The sequence below is a fragment of the Delphinapterus leucas genome, chromosome 5 (genome assembly GCF_059928025.1).
Source record: "Delphinapterus leucas isolate spDelLeu-1000000601 "Yukka" chromosome 5, BTC_Dleu_Yukka2, whole genome shotgun sequence".
Classification (NCBI taxonomy): domain Eukaryota; kingdom Metazoa; phylum Chordata; class Mammalia; order Artiodactyla; family Monodontidae; genus Delphinapterus; species Delphinapterus leucas.
In genome coordinates, this window is record NC_143133.1 from 35,181,583 (window position 1) to 35,205,466 (window position 23,884).

Consider the following 23,884-nt stretch of genomic DNA (forward strand, 5'->3'; position numbering starts at 1 on the left):
GAATATCAACTGTGAGTTCCAGGCAACATTTCTGTTAACTTAGATATATGTTAACTGCAATTATTATTTAGCACAATAGAACAGAAATTACATGGTGAAGTTTTTTTTATGCTTGTCCAGACATGGTTGCCATCTGTTGATTACATTAGACAGTGCTATTTAAATTTTTGTTAATTTGAAGAAAGTCACAGGCATTCTTTCACCCCATCCCCTTCTAGATCCCTCTTGACAGCTTGCTGGGAGTTTTTACCATGCATTTATACATTTAGAAAAGAAAAGCTTTTGATAGCACAGGTGTTGTAGACGTGACTAATACTGTCTTGTAAAGGCCTTCTCAGGATGCACAAGCTTCTTAAGCACGTTTTGTCCGTTGTTGTTCTACATCAGATGAGGACACATCTTCAGGATGGTACATTGTAGAGTGGTTTATTACCATAAAATAAACCACAGTGTAAGTATCGGATGTATTGTTAACACACTTCTCTTTGCTTCTGCTTTGACCTCCTGATTTCTTATAACGGTGTGGTCTTACAATTCTTTTCACTACTCTCTTTCACTTTCAATGTATTATCCCAGTAAATTCTATTAAATGTTAGCCACTGTTGAATGAGATTTCATGCCATCAGAACAGTCACTGCTCTCTTTTTGATCATCTTCACTTCAAAAGTCTCCTATTCCAGGTTTCCTTTATTTGAATTGTAACTTTCTTTCCTTTGAAGCTCTTCACTTGCAGGATGATTTTGGCTCCTTTCAGGAAATAATAATAATAATAAACATTATCCAGCAAAAGAGGTTCTATGCTTTTATGTAATAGCCTAGCATTTCTGTGGCTTTTAAGAACAGTCTTCTAGTTTCTTGATACTAAAATTCCTCTAAGATCCACATTTACTTTCCTTTTAGTGCCTCCACTGGTACGTGTGATCCTGCATAATACAAGAATTTCAGGCAGGATTTCTGATGGGTGAGACTGAAGTGTGACACGGACAGGTGTAGTCTCTGGGAATGCTGCCGACAGGCTGCAGGCTCTGAAGCAAATATTGTGAACATATCACAGGGGAGCTGCCCCCTGGTGGAGTTCATCAGAGAATTTCTGATTATATGCATTATTTCAAAAATAGACCTCCTCCACTCCCTTCTCTTAGACAAATTTGAATTCTTATGTGTTCTGGAGCTGATAATATTAATTTCAGTCTATAGCATTGGGTCTGGTCCAAACAACTAGGAATTAATTTAGAAGTCTCTGCCCAAACAGGAGAGAGGATTTGGCTAGAAAAAGCATTTTCCTTCAGTCAGGCAGAAAAAATACAGGGAAAACCAACACAATCTAGCCAAAGCTACCTCTGCCTAGACATAGGTGTGTCTCAGACAAGAAAGCATGTGGCCTCATAAAACGTTTCCAGGTTTCCGAGAGGAAGTGCTGTGAATCGCCTCATACATAAGCGAGCCAGCTAATTCCCCATGGCTCAAGACATCCTCCCATGGATTTATGATGATTCTGTGGCATAGCCCAATAAATTGCTGAGGGTGTGCAGCAAACTCAGAGCTTAAAGAAACCTGCCTCGTGGACAAATCATATTTTTGTAATAAAATGTTTTTCATGCTCAAGATTCTACATTTTTCTTCCCACCTGATATTAAAAATGTGCACCTGGGCTTCCCTGGTGGCGCAGTGGTTGAGAGTCCGCCTGCCGATGCAGGGAACACGGGTCCGTGCCCCGGTCCGGGAAGATCCCACATGCCGCGGGGCGGCTGGGCCCGTGAGCCATGGCCACTAAGCCTGCGCGTCCGGAGCCTGTGCTCTGCAACGGGAGAGGCCACAACAGTGAGAGGCCCGCGTACCGCAAAAAAAAAAAAAAAAAAAAAAAAATGTTCACCTGAGAGTTTCAGGTGTCCTTTGAATCATTTATTATGCACTTTCATTTTCATGAACATCACTATTAAGTGGAATTAGTAATCTCCGGGATGATTTCTTGGAAAAGAGTTATTTTCCCCTTCATCCATGACATTTTTCTCTTCTACCCATCCTCCAACATTCCTCTTTTCTCACTTCAATTTTTTTCCCCTTAGGGAGCTAGCCAGATCACCCTCTAGTTCTGTGCTAAAGCTCCTTGCTCTTGCCTGACCTGGCCTGGTTTTCTGCATGACCATGAAAATGAATAGACCTGCTATACCAAGTCTGTGACTGATGTTATAGCATTCATACCCCATACCTGATCCCCAAATCCATAGCACATATACCATTTAAAACAAAATCTGGGGGCTTCCCTAGTGGCACAGTAGTTGAGAGTCTGCCTGCCGATGCAGGGGACACGGGTTTGTGGCCCAGTCCGGGAAGATCCCACATACTGCAGAGCAGCTGGGCCCGTGAGCCATGGCTGCTGAGCCTGAGTGTCTGGAGCCTGTGCTCCACAACGGGAGAGGCCACAACAGTGAGAGGCCTGCGTACAGCAAAAAAAAAAAAAAAAAAAAATTTAAAAACAAAATCTGCCAAAAATTAGTTTTGCTATTGTCATATGTTTTTATACATATAGGTCCTGGGAAACCTTGCAATTAACTTAAAGAAATAGTATATACCACCAAAGCCACATCAAAATTTGCAAGTTGGATAGAGCATTTCAAAAATCTGACTAAATGAAATGAAAGCGTGGACCGAAGGAGAGAAAGTTTGCTGATGAAAAAAATTTTTTAATTCACTAAATTGATACGAATTGATAATATTGTAACTTTATAATAATATTAACATTTTAACAGTTTTCTTCTGTATCAGCTATTATTTAGTAAGTATAAAAATCATATTTATCTTTTTTATTTTTCTAGTTGGTGTATTTTATTAGTTTGAATGAAAATGCAAATTTCAGCTTATTTACCATCTTTCAGCCTAGGATCTAACAGTTGTGGCTGCTAATTTTTTTTCTACTTAGCACTGAGCTTTGAATGACATCTATGTGGATTTGAAAGCATTATTTTTGCCTTTACAAAAGCCTGGAGTTCTCCCTTGCAATCACAGGATGGATGCACTCTCTAAATAATTCCCTGTTTTCTAAAGGAGATATTGCTTCAGGCTGTAGGATCTTCACAATGAACAAGGCACAAAGAGAAATGGACCCTATGTCTAGGCCATTCTATTCAATCATTCATTTTCAAGAAGGACAGAGAAGACAGGCAGACGGGAGGAAAAACATAAACAAGCAGAGTACATTTGCTTTATTTTCTGTTTAGGAATGTACATAAAGGATTACTTTCTTAACAGTGCCCCTTTATCTGTGACATAAAGTTTAAAATCTTGATAATAAAGAATTAGATAAATAGTGCAGCTTTTATTTTGTCAATATATCACAATTAACTTAACCTCTAGAAATATAAGCATATATAAGCTAACAGGAATATGATCATTTTTTAGCTCTTGGTATTATTTGTGTAAGATTTGTGCTGTGAAATTTCAAGTGTCATTTATACACTAAAATAAGACATCAAAAGTTTTCATAATATTTTTAAAAAATGTGATATTTTTAAAAAAGTACACCAAAGACTTCCATTATAGTCTCTTAATTGAGTAGAACACACTAAAATTAATGGTGAAAGGAAGTTGAAGCATTGTTGCTAAGTGTGTAAAGTCAAAGAATATTCACTTTAATCACTCAAACATTGACATATATCAAAGTTATCCTATCTATTAATATAATAAACATTAAAAGTATCAAGTAAATATCAAATATATTATTTTTATCAACATCTATCAATTGTATAGTATTAAATATTTATATAGGTATTCAATCTTGCCTTTAGTGTCTATGAGTGAGGAAACGAAAAAACCCTCAAAATAAAGTGTTTTTCCTAGATTTCAGGTATCTGAGCTATCAAATCAGCACCTCTCTGTTTACATGATTCACGTGTAAAGTGTTAGAAATTACAACTATGTGATTGAACAAGATACAGTTTTCATTCAATATAACTCCACTTAAGTGAAAAACAAAATAAGGCCCTGTCTCCAATTTTAATTATAATTCAAAAAATACCTCCCATTTGAAGATTTCTAGATTATATCAAATAATGAGGTAGGTATACAGTTTTTGTAGATGTGTCTAAGCTTTATCATAAAAATTACTAATAAAAAATATAGTAGACATACTGATTCAAGGGCAGGTCTATATGGAGACCAGAAATATTAGAATACAAAATGCTACATAGTCAGCCTTCTGTATCTGCGCGTTCTTCATCCACAGACTAAATCAACAACAAACTGAAAGTGTTCCAAAAAAAATTTCCAGAGAGTTTCAAAAAGCAAAATTTGAATTTGCCACGGCTTAGCAACTATTCACATAGCACTTACGTTGTTTTTACAACTATTTACGTAGCACTTACATGGTATTAAGTATTATAAGTAATCTTGAGATGATTTAAATTATATGGGAGAATGTGTATAGATTATATGCAAATACTATGCTATTTTATGTAAGGAACTTGAGCATCTGGGGATCTTGGATCCACAGGGGTCCTGGAACCAACCCTGATGGATACTGAGAGACTAGTGTGTTTCCTCAAAGTAATAACTCAGATAAAATCACTGTTTAAAATCAAACTTTGAAATTATATTTTAAGAACCAAGATCCCATAATACATTTAAAACATCATTTAATTTTTAAAAGATGATTACACATCATTCTTGAGCACTATGTCCATGGAGTCCATTCTTCTAGTATATTAGCAAAATGCTCCCCAAGTTTCTATGGTCACTCTTAATTAGGATCATATTCACAAATGGGCTTCTAGCAGATATGGAAGGGATATTGAAATTCATTTCAGCACATTAGCAACAGGAAGGCGATAATATGAAATTATCATACAATGGCAGCTAAAATAATATCGGATGCCCTACCCATTTCGAGAGGTGTTCTCACGACAAGGAAAAGAAAGAAGATGAGGATGGCATGGATATCAGGCCAACCTGTGATCAGATAGGGAAGAAAAGGAAGAGAAAAGGAAGGAAAGAAGGGCTTCTCCTTGAAAAACTAGTTCTAGATCAGAGTGAAATTCCCAGTGCCCAAGAAGAGGTGTTGCTGTTCAGCAACAGCAATAATGAAGCAGCCGTCTACTCCATCCTGTTCCTTCTGGGAGAAGAGACTGTTAAGTCTATCTCACTTAACTTGCTCCACCCTCTGCCACACTAACACTTATTTATCTTGTTGATTTGCTTTACATATGTTTTAATTTTAGGACTCTACTGCCCACTTTACTCTTCTACCTGACATCATAAAATTTATATGGAAAGCAGTAGTTTAAAACTAAAATACCTAGTTTGATGTTTGCTTCAGATCAAGATCAAATAAAAGGGGTCAAATTTACTTCTCCATCTGAAATAGACAAAATCCACACAAAATATTTAAACAACAATTTGCGAGACAGTGGACATCAGAAAATGAAGGAAGATGACTCCTGAGAAATTAGAAACAAATGAAGTGACATCAACAGGTGTCCCAGCTTAGTGTCTTGGAGAGTTTTCAGGCAGTGACACAAGAAGGAGGAGCTAAGGTGGGGTCCAGAGCATACCCCGAGGTGAGAAGATTAACCTGAGAATCTAAGTAGATCAAAGTACCTAGAGTTTTCAGGACAGATGCTGAAGAGAAGAGATCTACACAGGGAGAGAAATCCATTGTTCTGCAGATGGGCCCCTTGAGTAGTCAGCAGTGCGCTGATCATTACATGCACTTCAGGAAACTACCCGAGGCCAGGGAATCACTGGAAAGGATTAGAGGTAATGAGGCCCAGCTCATACTCAGGGAGAACAGTGCCTGTTGCCATGAGCCAGACTGGAAAATCTCAAAATTGGGGCAGAGTATAAAGTGCAGAGAGGCTCTTGCCTCAGAAATGGGGAATAATTTGGCCTAGTCTGAGCCCTGCTCCTCTCTCATCTGACAAATTCTAAAAGCAAGATGCAAAAAAGGATCAAACCATTTCTAAGTAATTTGACTGCACCCCTGAGTAAAGGTCAAGAATATTTATAAAAATACATCCAGAATACTACAAGGTAATACCTGCGATGTCTGGTATCTAGTCAAAGATTACCAGGCACACAAAGAAGCAGGAAAATATGAGCCATGATAAAGAGACAAATCAATCACTTGAAACTGACCCACAACTGACAGACATGAGAATGACAAGCCAAGGACATAAAAAAAGTTATTATGACTCTATTCCATATGTCCAAAATTGAATCAGAGACATTGATGATAATAATGAAAAAAAATCACAAATTGAAATTTTAGAGATGAAACTACAATGTCTGAGATTCAAAATACACTGGATGTGATGCCAGATTTTGAAGATTTTAAGTTTTCCTGTGCTATTATTCATAAGCTGTAATAACTTTTTTAACCTTAATCCACTACTCTGTAAAACAAAACTAATAACACCTGGTTAAAGGTATTGATGCAAAGATTAAAACGAGATGATAGTAAGGTGAGTTGATAAGGTAAAACACTTAGCATGGTGTCTGGCACACTGTAAACATGCAAAAGCTTTGTATCTATTATGTTACTCCCCTGCTCAGATTCATTTCTGGTTCCCTAATGCTCGAGGAATCAAGTCCAAACTTTCTAGGTTGATATTCAGTCATATAATCTGGCTTCAGTCTTTTGTCCAGCCTGATTTCTATATTAGTTTATGCAATTATATTTTAGTCAAGCTAAAATTTACCGTTCTCTTTATATATCCCACAATTCTTTCCCTCACTGCCTGTTATAGGCTGAATTATGTTTTCCCCAAAATTCATATGTTGAAATCCTAACCCCACTACCTAAAAATGTGGCCATATTTAGAAAGAGGATCGTTAGATAGATAATTAAGTTAAAATGGGGTCATTAGGGTATGCCCTAATCCAATATGACTGTGATCTTATAAAGAAGAGAACATTTGGACACTGACATGTACAGAGGGAAGACAATTTGAAGACACGGGAAGAACACAAACATCAACAAGCCAAGGAGAGAGCCCTGAAACAGATCCTTCCTTCATGGCTCTCAGAAGGAACCAACCCTGCAGACACCTTTACCTAAGAATTCTAGCCTTCAGAACTGTGAGAAAATAAATTGCTATTGTTTAAGCTCCTCAGTCTGTGGTACTTTGTTACAGAAGCCCTGGCAAACTAATATACTGCCATATTCACACTTCCCTCTCGGCCTGCCCCTGTGCACATAGCCAAACTATGAACTTTATTCAAGATTTAGATAGTTTGTCAATTTCCCCATCAGAATGTATTTTTTCTCCCACTAAAATGTAATCTCTTTCTCCTCAGGAATCCTATAGTACAACCTATATTCTTATGGTACTTACCTTTTCTACATTTTGAATCATCATTAGTTATATGCCCTATTGCTCCAATTGAACTGACATTTCCTACAGAGTGGAGCCTATTTCTGATTCATTCTTTTATTCCCCATAGAATCTAGCAGTTCCAGCATGAAGTAGGATCTCCATTAAGATATTCTGGATGAGTTAAAGCATAAGTCATATGTCAAAAGACAACTCATATAGGTATGTATCTGTGTGAGTGTGTATTGTATAATTTTAAATTGTGTTTCTCTTACCAGAGAATAAACTCCATGCACACAGGGGATTTTATCTGTCTAATGAAAGTGTTCATTCAGCTTTCAAAAAAGCCCATACTATTCTCAAGCAGTAATGGGTTGTTTTTTATGTGTATTAGTCAAAATAATACATTTTTCTAACAACTTCAAAAGGAAGTATAATTAGCAATTTTGTAATTTTTGCTACCAATTGTACTTCTCTTTTCAGGACTAATAACTTTAGGCATAATTTATCTGCTTTTAGGCAGTAATCCTGCCATTTTGGTGAAGGGGATCATTCTGAAGCATTCTCTAATGTACGATATTTTCTCTCTTTTCTCAAAGCCTCTATATTTTGGTTCATCACCTCAAACATCACCACCATCTCCATACTGACCCAGCACCATACTTACCTTTTGTTTTCTTCATCTCTAGAGCTAACTTATTTATATTTCTTCTCTCCCAAATCAACGGAGAAAGGTAATAGTAATAATTCTTAATTAATTTACATAATCAAAAACTGAAAGGACAGGGAGAAAGAGGTTTTACAAGATTTACCTTGAATTGCTTACTCTATGAAAACTTTCTTTACCTGAAAGTACAGTTCTTGTACAGTTCTTGTCTACAAGGCAGAGTATAATTCTTGTCTTCATACTTCTTGTAGGGTTTTTGTCTTCATACTTCCTGTCTTGTTCTTCTGTGGGGACATAATATATCAAACGTAATGTTTTATAACAGGCAATTTTTACCATGTTTCACCTCTTACTAAACTCTAAGCCCAATAATTACAAGAAAAACGTCTCAAGAATTTTTTGTATGTATCTACATTATACAGCACATGTCTGACACATGAAAAGTTCTTCCCATGTAGAAGTCACTAGCAACTCAGGCAAAAAGAGTTCAATAGAGAAGTCAGGATGCTGTGGGATTTATCGTTTATTATTTCTCCTTCTTCTTATTATTATTGCTACAATTACTACTACTATTCATTGTTGTTGTTGCCCTCATTTTTTGCTCTTCATTTTTTGGTCAAGTATTCCAAGGGAAAACTCACAGCTGGTGGAGGTGACAGCAACAACTGCTGTTGCTTCTTTTTCTTCTTCTTCTTTTATTATTATTGTTATATTTTGTTGCCATTATTATTAGTGTTACTCTTCTCTATCAGGAAATCCAAATTCAGGTTTACAAATGATTTTTTTAAATATAAGTAACACCAATGTACTCAGTGTAGGATGTTAGAAAGTAAGAGATTTGTTTTTATGAAATCCATGGTCCCCTAGCTCTTAATAAATAATGCTCACCAGAGTTCCTTGCCCTTTTACCATGAGGATTTGGCTTTCAGGTAAAGGCACTTCATTGTGGTTCACCCAGACCTTAGCTGTCTCAAGAGGTGGTTTCTCACTTTCTAATTTGAAGATTGTGGTCTTATTGACATTTTTGGGGGTTGCAATGGGCAAGTAAAGAGTCCCCAAGGGGTTTAAAATTGTAGGAACCCTACAAGGTTTAAAACCCTTCTCTGTATCTTTAAATGCTCTGTATTTCAGAATCTTTTATGGCTGTTTGCAGCCATAAAATTAGTGCCCTCTCACAAGGAAGCCACCATAATTGGCTTCTGAAAAGAAAGATACTGCCATCACTGGGAGCTACTGTCTCTAGGACCTGGGGGGCATGGGCCTAGAGTCCAGCAGATCCAAAGGACTGGATAATGTCTCTGAGACTAAATATTTTACTTAATTGCACACAGGGAAATTTGAACTCTTAACAGAGGAAATAGACCTAAAAAGATGTAAGCACAAGTAGGTAAGTTCTGGGGAGAATCCAAAAAGGCAGGATAAACAGTCAGTGAAGATCCAAACAGCAAGATATGAGTGGATGTTCATAGCAAAATGGATTGGAGGCACAACAAGTACAGAACATGGTATAATTCTGGATATTGGTTATCAGAAAATAATAGTGGAAAAGCATAAGCCTAGAGACTGGTGACTGTGACATCAAGTTAAACTAGGACCAACCATAAAATATTCCTGTTGATGATAAAGTGGCTACTGATACAAAGCTTCCTTAATTTCTCCTTGTTTCCTTTATTAGATTCACCATTCCTCCAAATGAAAATCTGATACAGGTTGAGCTTAGGCTGATACAGCCTCAGGAAATGTGGATATAAGCTGCTGGAGTAAAATAAATGCATAGGAGACAGCAGGAAAAAATCAAGATTTGACTCAGGCTTATCAACTCCCTTTTGAGAGAGGCTGCTGGTGCTTTGCTCAGGTTCCCTTTACTGGGCCAGTGAATTTATCACCTATCAGCTGTGAGTGTGGACCATTATGAGGTACAATTGCACCCTTCTCCAGATGATTGTCTTTGGCTGGCAGGAGCTATCTCACTAGAAGATGCCTGAGAACTTCAGCACACTCTAAAGAGGAAGACAGAAAACAGCCAATGACTAGCTGATATGGGGATGCAAAACTGGAGCCCCCAAGACACTTACTTCAAGGCATAACAACTCCATGGTGCCATTCACATTCCAGAGCTCCCCGTGGGATCAGACTCTGTCTAGACTTCAGTGAAAACCACAGTTTTGCTTAGCTTCTTGCCCTGCCATATCCTGCTTATGTTTATTTCCTAATAGGTTTCTTCTGAGAGCACTCCAGGAGTGCTTGCACCAAAATACTTGTCTCAGGCTCTGTCTCTCAGAAAGATGATATAAGGCATTCCTTTACTGGTGTTTACTTACAAAATTAAAAAAAAAAAAAAAAACAACTTAGATATGGTGTGGATTCTGAACTTAGAGAGGAATAAGTCTACCAGGTTTTGCTGCATGCCTCTCTGAGCCTCAGTTTCCTTATCACTAACATGGGAATAATAACATTAACCTTCTTACAAGGTTTTGGAGAGGACAGTTAATAATCTTTATATTAATTATAATAGCCTGCATTTACATATTAAAAACCACATTAATTATATTTCATTTATCCATTCATTTATAACCCCTAAGTTCCTTCTATATGCTAGGCACAGTCCCATACTATATATATATATATACTCTAGTATACTATACATATAGTATAGTATATATATGCTATATAACATATGCTATATATATCTATATACTATAGATTTTGTAGTAAGGTGATGAGCAAACTGTCCTTATGAAAAATTAAGTGAGGACAGCAAATGCTCAAAACAAGAAAAACATACATTGATTTAGATAAATACTATGGGAAAAATGCAGAAAATAGGTGTACGATTTTTTTTTTTTTTTTTCTGTATGCGGTCCTCTCACTGTTGTGGCCTCTCCCGTTGTGGAGCACAGGCTCCAGACACACAGGCTCAGCAGTCATAGCTCACAGGTCTAGCCGCTCCACAGCATGTGGGATCTTTGGGATCTTCCCAGACCGGGGCACGAACTCGTGTCCTCTGCATCAGCAGGCGGACTCTCAACCACTGCGCCACCAGGGAAGCCCCAGTGTGTACTAATTTTTTAATCCTCACAACATCCCCATGTGTTTTACAGATGAGAAAAATGAGGATTAGAAAGGTTAAATACATTATTCAATATCACACAATCAATCAGGAATAAAGGACAATACAAATCCAGACATATCTAACTTAATGGCTAAGCTATGGTACCTCACAACATATGATAAATGCCATCTATAGTAACAACAACATTGAATAAATGAAAAACTAACTATCCCACCTACTGTCATGGAGATTTTCCCCTATGTTTCATTCTAGGAATTTTATAGTTTCAGGTCTTACATTTAAGTCTTTAATCCATTTTTAGTTGATTTTGTGTATAGTGTAAGATAAGGGTCCAATTTTATTCTTTTGCATGTGGATGTCCAGTGTTCCCAATATTGTTTATTGAAAATACCATTATTCCCTCATTGTGTATTCTTGGCACCCTTGTTGAAGATCAGTTGGCTGCATATGTGTGGATTTACTTCTGGGTGTCTATTCTATTTCATTCATCTATGTCTGTCTTAATGTCAGTACCATACGGTTTTGATTACTATAGCTTTGTAGTACATTTTGAAATCAGGAAGCTTGACACCTCCAGCTTCGTTCTTCTATCTCAGGAATGATTTGGCTATTTGTGGTCTTTTGTGGTCCCATATGATTTATAGAGTTGTTTATTTTCTGTAAAAAAAAAAATCCCATTGGGATTTTGATGGGGATTGAATCTGTAGATTGCTTTGGAAATTTAACAATATTAAGTTTTCCAATCCATGAACGTGAATGCTTTTTTTTTTTTTTTTTGAGATATGTGGGCCTCTCACCGTTGTGGCCTCTCCCGTTGTGCAGCACAGGCTCCGGACGCGCAGGCTTAGCGGCCATGGCTCAGCAGCCATGGCTCACAGGCCCAGCCGCTCTGCGGCATCTTCCCGGACTGGGGCACGAACCTGTGTCCCCTGCATTGGTGGGCGGACTCTCAACCACTGCGCCACCAGGCAAGCCCATAAATGCTTTTTTATTTATTTGTTTCTTCTTATACTTTTCATCGACATTTTGTAATGTTCAGTATACAAGCCTTTTACCTCCTTAGTTAAGTTTATTCCTAAGTATTTTATTATTTTTTGATGTTATTGTAAATGGGATTGCTTTCTGTAACTTCCTTTTCAGATAATTTGTTATTAGTGTATAGGAACACAAGTGAATTTTGTATGTTGATTTTGTACCCTGCAGTTTTACTGAATTTATTTATTAGTTCTAGTATTTTTTTAAATGGACTCTTTAGGGTTTTCTATATATAAGATTGTGTCATCTGCAAAGAGGGACAATTTTAATTCTTCCTTTCTTATTTGCATGTCTTTTATTTATTCTTCTTGCCTAGTTGCTCTGGCTAGGATTTCCAGTACTGTGTGGAACAAAAGTGTCAAGAGTGGCCATCCTTGCCTTGGTCCTTATGTTAGAGGAAAAACTTTTACTTTTCACCATTGAGAATTATGTTAGCTGTGGGCTTAACATATATGGCTTTTATTATGTTGATGCACTTTTCTTCTCTTTCTAGTTTGTTCAGAGATTTTATCATGAGGGGGTGAAGAATTTTATCAAACACTTTTTCTGCATTTATTGAGAAGATCAAGTGATTTTCATTCTTTATTCTGTTAATTTGGGATATAATATTAATTGATTTTCATGTGTTGAACCACCCTTGCATTCCAGGGACAAATCTCACTTGGTATTGATACATGGTCCTTTTTATATACTGTTGAATTAGGTTTGCTAGTATTTTGTTGAGAACTTTTACACCTATATTAATCAGGCTACTTCCTACTGTGCCTCTGTCTGTCTTTCCTCTCAGGGTAATGCTGGCCTTATAAATGCGTTTGGAAGTGTTCCCTCCTCTTCAACTTTTTGGAAGCATCTGAGAAAGATTGGTGTTAATTCTTCTTTAAACGTTTGGTAAAATTCACTAGTGAAACCATCTGGTCCTGAACTCTTCTTTTTTAAGAGATTTTCAATTACTAAATCAATCTCCTTACTTGTAATTGGTCTCTTCAGATTTTCTACGTTTTTCATAATTCAGTCTTGGTACGTTGTGTGTTTCTAGGAATGTATCCATTTCTTCTAGGTTATCCAGTTTGTTGGCATATAATTGTTTATAGTAGTGTCTTATGATTCTTTTTACTTCTGTGGCATCAGTTGTAATGTTTCTTCTTTCATTTTTTACTTTATTTATTTTAGTGTTTTCCCTTTTAACCTAGCTAAAGGTTTGTCAGTTAAAATTAATAATGAGGAGCCATCCAACCATTATACAATTGGATGCCACATTCTAATGTAGTATGCCTCCCCCTGCCCTCAGAGTGTCCTGTGGTCAAAGGATTATGTCACAAGCTGGTTTGTCTACTGATAAAATACTTTCTTTTCTGCAAAAATTATATTGCCACTGTAATGAATAATGATTCTCTTCCATTGGGGAGATTTTACATCTACATAATTGGGAAGATTTTACATCTACATAGTTGGGAAGAAGTTAGAAAATTATTCTTATTTCTTATCACTCTAATAATGATTTTCAGTCACCAGGATATTCATCTTAAGTAGCTAAGAAATGTCTCTTTTTAAGACAAATTATAATAACACAAATAGGAATAAATAATAGCATAGGTAAGGAAAAATAAAGAAGGAAGAACTATATTTATTGAGGCTAATTCTAGTTAAGGATATTCTAATATCTTTACTTGAAATCATTCTATCCCATTTCATATTATGTTGCCTTTAATGGAAAAATGTGTTCATCATAAACTCCCAGTGTTAATAAAGAAGACAGATGAATAGATTTCAACTCCTCTTAAAAATCAAATATATGTTAATTGACCATAATTCAGTGACTTCTCTATGAGGGATTGAATGGATGCAAAGGGAAGAAAATGGGACCCAGAATTCAGAAACAAATTATTATTTTCCCAGAGGTCTTAAACAGATTTTTTTTTTTTTTTTTTTTTTTTTTTTTTGGTACGCAGGCCTCTCACTGTTGTGGCCTCTCCCGTCGCGGAGCACAGGCTCCAGACGCGCAGGCTCAGCGGCCATGGCTCACGGGCCCAGCCGCTCCGCAGCATGTGGGATTTTCCCAGACCGGGGCACGAACCCGTGTCCCCTGCATCGGCAGGCGGACTCTCAACCACTGCGCCACCAGGGAAGCCCTAAACAGATACTTTTAAAAATTAGTACCTAAGAAATGAATGAGCTACTCTATATTGTAGGCAATATTTCAGTATCTTAATTTTATTAGAAAATAATTATCTGAAATAATTTTGCTTTAATCAAGGTAAATCCCATATTTTATCACGTAAAGGTAGGATGGAAAACTAAGTGAAGAATCTGAAAGATGCTGTATTAGTTATCTATTGCTGGTTATAGATTACCCCAAAATTTACCCCAAATTATCCCAAAACTTAACAAATTTAGAAAACATTTATTATCTCTATGAGTCCAGAATCTTGCTGTGGCTCAGTTGGGTGTTTATGGCTTAGTGTCTCAGGAGTCTACAATCAAGATGTTTTCTGGGGCTGCAGTACTCAACTGGAGGGGAATACACTTTGAAGTCCACTCAGGTGGCTATTCACAGGTCTCAGCTCTTTGCTAGCTAAAGGCTGGAAATATCAGCTCATTGCCACGTGGCCTTCTCCATGAGGCTTCTCACATCATGGCAGCCAATTTCCCCCAGAGTACAGATTCGGAGAGAAAGAGCCCAAGAAGGAAGCTACAATTAGTTTTAAAACTTTATCTTTGAATTGACATCCCATTGCTTCTCCTATATTCAATTCATTAGAAGCAAGTAACAAAACCCAGCCTAACTTAAGGCAAGAGATTACATAAGGATGTGAGAATTGGGATCATTAGGGGCCTTCTTAGAGTCTGCCGTTCACAGCCAGTATCTACTTATGACCCTCAGTACTAATAGACATATTTTCTTTTCCTCTTGAACATCCGAAAACAGTTCACTTTCTTCTCTGATGTTTGGGCATCATGAATGAATGAAAAGCAGTGGGACCCAAGGGTAAGGGATGAGTAACTCTAATACTACAGTTGGGTTTCAAACCTTAAGGTGGACTAAATGGGGCATAGCCATGTCATCTCAGAATGGCATTAATTCCCTAATGTATAATAACAAGATTCCTGTCTTTAATTTTTCCAGGTATCTACAAGACTCTGTGTTTTTTCTTTCTTTGTTTTTTCCTTTGTTTCCCCTCAATTATATCTTTTTTTTTTTTTTTTTTTTTTTTTTTTTTTGCGGTACGCGGGCCTCTCACTGTTGTGCCTCTTCCCGGACCGGGGCACGAACCCGTGTCCCCTGCATCGGCAGGCAGACTCTCAACTACTGCGCCACCAGGGAAGCCCTTTCAATTATATCTTGATTTTGATTCTTTACTCTTTGATCTTCATTGGAGGTCATTTACCATACATCATCACTATAAAAGCAAATTGAACAGATGGAAAGCCTTACAAAATGTCTTGGTCTCTGCCAGATATGGCTTCTAAGGAGAGGAATTAAGGAGGAAACATTCCTTTGTCTAATTTTTTAATCTAGCTAAATATAGCCATTTTTGTCGGAGGTCACTAAAACTTTCTGTAGATTGAATTTCTTTAGGCACACTCTGAGTATACATACTTGAGAAATAAATTTAACCACAACAGAACATGCTGTTATTAAAAGACTAAAATATGCACTTTGTATTTTATTCAGGAGGCATGGCTGTTCCCACGAGCTAACAGTAGGTTAACACTAGGGCCTGGTTCTTGTCTATTCTGCTGCATGTAACTCCCTATTATAATGACTAAAGACTATAAACATATAAGCATAAGTTTTTAGTGGTCTGGAAAAGGTTGAATACAGAAGTTCTGCAGTTAAGTTCTGTAGTTAAATACAATTATTTTACAGGGCTCAGTCTCCTTAATGTATCTTACTTGTCACACGCAATTCATAATTATGCTGGGAGAAAGGAATTAAAAGTGTAGAATTTTAATAGCATATTATGCTTTCTCAATTTTCTTATTTTTTACTCTAAAACCTCAAGTTCCATTTTGCTGCCATTTTTCTTCCTTTAATGACCTTCATTAAATTCTAAAATTCTCACCCCACCCCCACTTGTGAAAATGTAATGATAAAATGAACCAGTAGCAAAGTTGAATGGAATCCAGTTCTAAAATCCCTTGCCTCACTCAGCGGCTTCTTAGATACCTGAAATGTGCTTCTTAATTTAGAAAGGAGAATAGCAGTGAGGCTGCAATCCTGCATTTCAGAGACAAGGGAGCAGGAAATGATTTGCGGTTGATTGAAAGGTGGTGTTTGCACTTAGGATTTCCTGAGCTTTCCAATTTTAACCTTGGAGCTTACCTACCTTTGATTTTAAGAATTAGATCCAACCCATATTCTGGTTATCGCCTCACTTTCAAGGTGTATCTTGGCTGTGGATAAGAAAAAATGAAGGCTACATGCTGAAAAAGCAAAACAGAATGTGATAGAAATAAATGGAGGCTACATTTAGCTTTTCTCTGAGCCAAGGACAAGGAGCTAAAGTCTCCTTTAATTTAACCCTTGGATTGTCACAGAGAAATAAGGAGCTCTGGAGAAGATTATTGAATTTGCCATTTTCAAGCAGAAAAATAAAGTTAGAGAATGAGAAAACATTTTTTAAAAATGTTCTTTGCAAGATGCTGTGAGTAAATATGGTAGAACTGAATGTAAAATATTTATGCATATATACATATTTTTGTATGGGTAAATGTAAATAAAGTGTGAAGCAAGGTATAAATCTCATTCTTTACCTAAAATGTAGGATAATGAGTTATGCCTTGAAAATAAACTTTATCATTCTTTGTTTAAAAGGATAGTCTGGGAAAATTGACTCTTGTCCAGGAGACTACTATTAACTTCTTATTCAAGGCCTCCTGTATCTGAGTTCTGAATTAACTAGCATAGCACACCTAGCAAGCTCTCAGTTTATATTGGTTAAGTATCTGAATAAAACAATTAAAGAATTAAGGAAGAATAAAGGAGAGAGATTGAGAGATAGAGATAGGGATAGAGATGGGGGGAAGGGAGGAAGGATATAAATGACACAAAACATTTTATCAACTGGATATCACAACTAGAAAAGCTTTCTTCACCTGACTTCCAGGAACACTACTTTTCTGTTTTTCCTCCTGCTTCACAAGTGCCTTTTCAGTCTCCTATGATGGTTTATTTTCCTCTCCATAATTTCTAATATTAAAGTGCATTAGGGCTTAGTCCTCAGTTATTGATTTTTCTCTCTATATGGCCAGTTCCTAAGATGTCTCTTCAAATTTCGTGACTTTATTACACCAGTAATCCAACCCACCTACCCAGTATATCTCTAAACTGAAGTTCTTTCCTAAACCCTGGATTAATATTCTTAACTTTCAAATTGAACCCCCATATAGATATCAAATGGCCACATCAAGGTCAAGTTTTACCAAACAGAACTCTTTTTTTTTTTTTTTTTGCGGTACGCGGGCCTCTCACTGTTGTGGCCTCTCCCGTTGCGGAGCACAGGCTCCAGACGCGCAGGCTCAGCGGCCATGGCTCACGGGCCCAGCTGCTCCGCGGCATGTGGGATTTTCCCGGACCGGGGCACAAACCCATGTCCCCTGCATCGGCAGGCGGACTCTCAACCACTGCGCCACCAGGGAAGCCCCAAACAGAACTCTTGATGGACATATCCTCCCTTCTAATCTCTTCCTTCCTCAGTCTTCCCCATATCTACCAATGATATTGCCTTTACCCAGTTTTTCAAACTAAAGCTTGAAGACTTAAAATTTCTTTTCCTTTACTGCACCGGTTATCCGGACCTTTCACATGTCCTGTTAGTTCTGCATTCAAAGGAGATCCCAAATCTCATCATTTTTACCTTGTCTATGGCTGTTATAGAAACTTGTTCAACTTGTTCTTCTCTCGTTTTGATGACTGGAAAAGTCTGGCAATAATCCTGCTTCACCTTTTGCCTCTTGTTTCAGTCAATGTTGACAAGACAAACAAATCGCTCTAGTGAATTTCCCATCCATAGGTTTATGTTCAAAAGGAGGAGGCATAACCAGAACCCAAAATTATGTTCACTGCTGATGCAGAACTGTAATTCACTCAGGTCATACGCAGTGATGAAGCAGACAGAAAGAAGATTTAAAAGATAACCTGGCTTCTCTCTTTCTTCCACCTGCTAGTGTCTCACCCAGCAATTTCAAAAGGAGGCCTAGAAAATAAAGTACCAGGGGCCCATACCATTCCTCCAAAGATATAGAAAGGAACTCAAGAAAGGAGAGCATGAATCTGAAAGCAATTGGGCCAAGGAACAATGAGCTCTGCCCCCCTCTCCACCCCAAGCATAGCTTATCTGTCCTTAAAAAACAAGAGTGAACTGTATGAAACAGAATACATATCATGCCAAGTGCCTAGTCTCAACTTTCCAATGGCTTTACATCATGCTCTAAATAAAATGCAAAGTTCTTACCATGACCTATAATGCCTCATGTGACCTAGCCTCTGTCTATTACTCTAATTTCTTCCTAATACTTTCCTTTTCTTACCTCATTTTGGCACATACCCTTTCTTGCATTTCTTTGAATATGCCTAGCAAAATTTCTTCCCCAAGAGCTTTCCCATTTGTTTGATAAGTGGTTTCCCTTGTTTACTAGGCTTGTTTCCTAGCTCTGGTCAGGCCTGTGCTCAAATGTCCCCTCCCCAGAGAGAACTCTGAACACTCACTCATCTGCAAGAGTGACTCCCCCATTAATTTATGTCTCCTTGCCCTGACTTATTATTTTTCTCAGCATTATCACTACCTCACACTATATAGAATTCATACTTTTTATTGTTTTTCTTCCTTCTAGATGATAAACTTCCTGAGGGTAAACTTCACTTGTTTACTAACATATCCCCAATGCTTAGATCAATGTCAAGCAAATAATAGGAAATCAATAGATATTTGTTGAATAAAGGAATAGAAATAAATTTCTCTTATTATCTTTATATGAACTTTTTGTCTTAGGTTTCAAAATTGGTTGTTACCCAATAGTTTATTTTGAAGTAAATTCTTTGGAACCCAGAACACGTTTTTGGTTTTTCTTGTTTTTCTTTTTTTTTTTTTGCGGTACGCAGGCCTCTCACTGTTGTGGCCTCTCCCATTGCGGAGCACAGGCTCCGGACGCACAGGCCCAGCGGCCACGGCCCACGGGCCCAGCCGCTCCGCGGCACACGGGACCCTCCCGGAGCGGGGCATGAACCCGTGTCCCCTGCACCGGCAGGCGGACTCCCAACCACTGCGTCACCAGGGAAGCCCCCAGAACACGTTTTAACAAACAGCTCTATTGATGGTAAGGTGGTGAAAAGCTTTTCAGATTATTCTGCTCAGAGTGTGGTTACGTCATCAATTAAAATCAAAATGAATGGGAAACCGAACAAGTAGATTATTGGTATTTAAATAATATAAATTTTTGAATACCAATCATTATAAAAAGTATATTTAATTAAGGAAAACATAAAAATCTCACCATACATACATTTTTGGCATTAAAACTAATCTTATATGTCACCTAGTCAAAACTCCAAGCCAAAGAGGAAATTGCATTTTGAAACAAACGTGTGAAATGGTCATCCTCTCTGTGTGAACACATCTAATGAGAAAAACTAACTGCATTGTGAGGCACCATCCCTACCAGAAAAATCTGAGCTAGTTCTACAATTTATTTATTCTATTACAATGTCTCCCATCACCTAATATCTGCCAATGTTTACCGTTTTGTCTTCTGAATTTAAACTGGGTAAATACAATCCCCTTTTACATAACAGTTCATCAATTATTTGGGGGGAACCACTCTGTCCTTCCTAAAATTCTTCCTCTCTATGCTAAATATCCTAATTCTTCCAATCCATTCTCATACAACTTGATTTTCAGACCTCTTCATAGGTTAATCGCCCTCCTCTATATACACTCCAGCTTTATAATTTCCAGTGCTGGATTTCTTTATCAGTCAGCTGTTGAGGTATAACCTCTTCAATACCCAGCGGCCTAAAACAAAAACCAATTTTTGTTGCTCATGAGTCTATGTATGATATTATTTTTCTGGTCTCGGTTAGGCATATTCTTACATCCTGGCCAGCTGTGGGTCAGGTAGACAGTTCTGATGATGTTGGCTGAGCTCCCTCACATGTTTTCTGTCCGCTAGTGCTGAACAGGTTTTGGAAGCTTCAGCTGGGGCAACTGGCCTCTCTTCCACATGGTCTTTATCTCCAAGCAGGCTAGCTCAGGTTTGCACAGAGCACTGAGAGAGAGAAGCAGCACAAGGACAATAGAGACCCAAGCTCAAGACAGGCACCATGCCATTCTACTGTAATCTACTGGCCAAAGCTTGTTAAGAGTGCAGCCTAGAATCAAGGAATGGGAAGAAGACTCCACCTCTTCATGGAAGGAGCTGCATTGTCATACTGTAAATGTGGTAGATAAATGGAGAGAAAAAATTAGAACTATTTTTGTAATCAATCTCCTACAATTTCCAACAGTTAGACTAAGCATGTACAGAAACATCAAAAGGAGAGAGACAGGATAGAGACAATTTGAAAGAGTTTTGTATTTAATATATTGCTTTCATTTATAGAAATAATTATCTTAGAAATAATTAAAATTTAGTTTGGGTTATTTACATTTACTTTACAAATTAGTATTGATATTTATTTTGAGTTACTTATGGGAAGGAAGGCCACCATAAGCCTTTCAGTGCTTCTGGCTAAAAAATTTCTTAATTCAAGCTTTTAGTTGATGCCCTTTGCCACCAAATTGCACCATCACCTGGCCCCAAATTGAGGAAATTTTTGGTAGCTCAAAGGACTGCAGGTTCCACTCCAACAAGACCTCACTAACCACATGCAAAACCCACCTCACTGCACTGCCTGGTGCCCAACTTTGACCTTCAGAGAGGATTGACTGTTTTATACTCCTACTTTCCAAATCTCACAGAAATTTCTTTTGCAGCCAACCTGCTGTGAATTTCAGTTAATGTTTGTTAGCATACAGTATTTGTTTTTCTTTTTCTGACTTACTTCACTCCGTATGACAGACTCTAGGTCCATCCACCTCACTACAAATATCTCAATTTCGTTTCTCTTTATGGCTGAGTAATATTCCATTGTATATATGTGCCACATCTTCTTTATCCATTCATCCGATGATGGACACTTGGGTTGATTCCATGTCCTGGCTATTTTAAATAGAGCTGCAATGAACATTTTGGTACATGACTCTTTTTTAATTATGGTTTTCTCAGGGTATATGCCCAATAGTGGGATTGCTGGGTCGTACGGTAGTTCTATTTTTAGTTTTTTAAGGAACCTCCATACTGTTCTCCATAGTGACTGTATCAATTTACATTCCCACCAACAGTGCAAGAGGGTTCCCTTTTCTCCACACCCTCTCCAGCATTTATTGTTTGTACAGTTTTTGATGATGGCTATTCTGACCGGTGTGAGATATATGGAATCTAAGAAAAAGAAGAAAAAAAAAAAAAAGGTCATGAAGAACCTAGGGGTAAGACGGGAATAAAGACACAGACCTACTAGAGAATGGACTTGAGGATATGGGGAGGGGGAAGGGTATGTTGTGACAAAGTGTGAGAGTGGTATGGATATATATACACTACCAAACGTAAAATAGATAGCTAGTGGGAAGAACCCACATAGCACAGGGAGATCAGCTCGGTGGTTTGTGACCACCTAGAGGGGTGGGGTATGGAGGGTAGGAGGGAGGGAGACACAAGAGGGAAGAGATATGGGAACATATGTATATGTATAACTGATTCACCTTGTTATAAAGCACAAACTAACACAACATTGTAAAGCAATTATACTCCAATAAAGATGTGAAAAAAAAAATTAATGTTTGTTAAGTAGTGCCGCAGGGTGTTGATGGTAAACCAGAGTTCAACAAAAGACCATAAGGGAATAGAAATAGGGAATTTTGTAATTCACAGGTCCTGGAGGAAGTATGTGGTGTGCCTTCCGGGGTCAGGCAGGGATGTCAAGGCAGAGGGCAGACAGAGGGAGTGCAGCAGGACTTGCCACACGTGCCTTTACCTGGGTCCACAGGTGGAGTGCTTTGGTGTTCCCAGCCTAAGCCTGGATTGATCAAGTCAAACCAAAAAAAGGTGTTCTGGTAAACTTCCTGGGGCGTCTTTTCTAATTGGGCACAAGAGGAAGGCCCTAGGAGGCAGGGGAGAGGGCTTTTTAATAGGGCAGTTGGGGAGTCATATCAGGATATCCGGAGTCACGTCACATTTACTTGTGACTCTGTTTTCTAGGCCATGTGCTAAGGGGTGGGAGGTGGCCCTACCATCAGTTCAAGGCCTTCCGCAGTCCACTTGGCTACACAAAATGGATGCCATGGCAGCAATATTATGGAGTAGTTTAGCTAAACTCTCAACACAACTCTAAACTGAAACCATAAAGGGAAAGAAATTCTAGGAAATATTGTTGAGTTTAGCTAAGTTGACAAAATTGGAAAACAACCCAGTTCACCTTTTTCCACTTGAGATATATGTATCTCTTAACCATAGTTATCCCCCAAAGAAAGATAAAAACAAAGTCATGCTTCCAACTAACATGAGGCCGGTGAGCTTCACGCGACCAGAAAAACACTAAACTTCTCTCCAAAAAAGGATAAAAGTCCTCATGTCACTTTATCTCTTTTTCTTCTCATTGAACTGAGGCATATTTTAAATGCTGAATAAAGTTAAGTAGTATTAACACATTTTATATTAAATTATAGTGGTAATGGAATTTAAAAAAGGAACTGATGAGTTCATGCACGCATATTCATATAAAAGTAAGGAAGAAACGCTCATAAGCATTTAGTGTGTAGCTGACAGTTATAATTTGACACTTCTCTATTTCCTTTGCCCTCAGTGAGCCCCTTTGCAGGCCATGATTCCTTGCCTACAAGGATGACACAAACCTGCATTTCTGAAAGGTCTGGGCTTTTGCAGTCCTGCTGGTACTGAATACTTTGTAGTTTTCCATTTCCTTTATGACAAAACATGGGGCACTAAGAGGGTACCCAAGGTATCTACTTCATTCCAGGCACATGTCTTCTTACCCCATAGTAGCAAATTGATTTTCCCTGAAGAGTCAGGATCACTTATTTCAGAGAATATAGTAATCCTCTTCTTTGCCAGTAGATTCATTATCATGAGAATTCTAAAGTGGCCATGTGGCAGTCTCTACTTCTAATTTAATAAAGCAATTGTGTCCCCTGGTGGGAGCATTCATTCCTTAGGAACTAAGACATATCAAGCAGCAAAGCCCAAAGACACGAGGGCAGGAAGTAAAACTTTCACTAATAGTTCATTTACTAGGGGTAAGAGTAAGAAAATTACCCCCAAATTTTATCCCTTGTTTCCTGAGTTATGAATGTTTGCCGTGGGACAAATAGCACTAGATATTGGTCACAACATATACCACATCCTGGGGGTTATTCTAACCCCAGAAGCTGATGTGCCCATCTAGCCCAGTAACAGAATCTCCTAAAAGCTTTTTCACTATTTTATTATGCTAGTTGCTTCAGAATGATGAGGACCATGGGAGTGAATAAATTCCATAAGCATGAACCGGTTTCCAGATACATCAATCTTTCCTTCACCCTGAAAGTCTTACCTTAACATGTTCCAGATATGTGGACTCTAGAAATTTCACTGAAGCAGCAAACTGTTGAATTTTTATGGCATTTATCTCCTTTCCTCTGGTACATATGGATATTATCAATGTGTCTAGAGAAGCTACTTCCCCCTCCTCACCATGTCCAAGGAGAACTC